We start from the raw sequence: 1,726 nt of genomic DNA, 5'->3' as shown, positions 1-1,726 counted from the left end.
GTTATACATTTATATAGTTATATATATAATCATAGGTACCATATATAAAATATCGGTGAATTCGGTATTTTCTATAGTGGAAACTATATTATATTAGGTGTGTGTTTAAATATTTAATTTTCTTGGAACCATTATTTATGGTGATTTCCTTTGTTTTACTTTTAGTCAAACAATATTGCATAAACCAAGAATAAATCCTCGAGCATTGACAAAATTTATAATTTGTAAACTTCGTTCTTGCATTTGGTAATCTATAAATTAATAAATTTAAACTTAAAATAACCTCTCTGTGGATCGATCTCGTACTTACGAAATATATAACTTGCAGACAACATACACTTGGGTGAATTATAATTTAAGTAGTAACAAGATTTTGGCGCCATTGACGGGGAGGTATAAATTAAGTTTATATTTGTTAATTATGTTTTATTTATAAGTATTGTGTTGTTTTTTTTTTGTATGAGTATATGGAGTCGAAAAAAAAGTGGTAGACTTATTCGAGTATCTGAAAATAATTTAAATATGGATGATAACTCAAATAATCTCTTTTCGATCGATATCGCTTCTCTTGGCCAAAGCAAAAGCTAGTAGAGTAGGATAATGATAACAATAATAACAATAACAATAATAATAATAATCAAGAAGATGATCAATTAAGAACACTTAGGCACCATATGAACCCTATTAGAACTAATGCCCCATCTTGTTTAGTTTTTCCTCCTGATGCATCTAATTTCAACTTTAAACCTCAAATTATTCAACTTTTACCAAATTTTCATGGCTTAGATTCTGAAAATCCATATTTACATCTAAGAGAATTTGAGAAGTTTATAACACTTATAATGATCAAAATTGTAGCATGGATATAGTTCGATTAAAGCTTTTCCCTTTTTCTTTAAAAGATAAAGCTAAAGCATGGCTACAAAATTTGAGATCAAGTTTAATAAGATCATGGGAAGAAATGCAACAATTTCTCAAAAAGTTTTTTCCTTCCCATAGAACAAACTCTTTTAAAAGACAAATTACTACTTTTTCTCAAAAACAAGGAGAAACATTTATCAATGTTGGGATAGATATAAAGAATTACTTAATACATGCCCACATCATGGTTTTGAAACATGGAGAATAGTTTCTCACTTTTATGAATGTCTAATATCTAAAGATAGGTAAATGATAGAATTCATGTGTAATGGAACTTTTGAAGATAAATAATACTGAACTTGGGTAGAAAAGTTTACCGGTCAGCAAAGTCGTGTCTGGATTCGCCTCCAGTGCATGCATGGCGAATACTCTGCCCTGAGTCGGCTGCTTCCACTGTGGGCACTCCTTTAGCATGTGGTCACTGGCTCCACACTTGAAGCACTTGCCTGATCCATATAAACATTGCCCTGGATGCTGGCGGTTGCACTTAGGACACACACGGAAATTTTCGGGCTTCTGAGGTGCTCCCTGCTGCTGAATTGAACCCTTGCTCTTCGGCGGTCCCTGATAAGGTTTCTTCCCTGGTGGCCCTTGGTACGACCTCTTGTGCTGGGGTCGCTGATGCTGATGCTGCTGCTGTTGGTGCGGTGGTGCCTGGTAGGGCCTCTTGCCCAACCAGTCAGCATCAATATCCCGCTGGTCTTGTTCTGCCGGCAAAGCCCTAGATACGGCGACTGCATAAGAAGTGGGGCCAGCTACCCTCACATCACGGCGCAAGATTGTTCGCAATCCATCCAAGAAATGT

At 35.5% G+C, this 1,726-nt stretch overlaps 1 non-coding gene across 1 annotated transcript; it reads right to left on the bottom strand.

Moving 5' to 3' along the window:
* Positions 1–1,002: 1,002 nt before the first annotated feature.
* On the bottom strand, positions 1,003–1,112 carry LOC140985458 (small nucleolar RNA R71). The gene has a single exon (XR_012176777.1). It is a non-coding gene; the product is annotated as a small nucleolar RNA R71 (small nucleolar RNA).
* Positions 1,113–1,726: the final 614 nt, after the last annotated feature.

This window comes from Primulina huaijiensis, chromosome 9, assembly GCF_012295235.1.
Source record: "Primulina huaijiensis isolate GDHJ02 chromosome 9, ASM1229523v2, whole genome shotgun sequence".
In the NCBI taxonomy this organism is placed as follows: Eukaryota; Viridiplantae; Streptophyta; class Magnoliopsida; order Lamiales; family Gesneriaceae; genus Primulina; species Primulina huaijiensis.
This window is presented reverse-complemented; position numbering and strand designations above follow the sequence as displayed.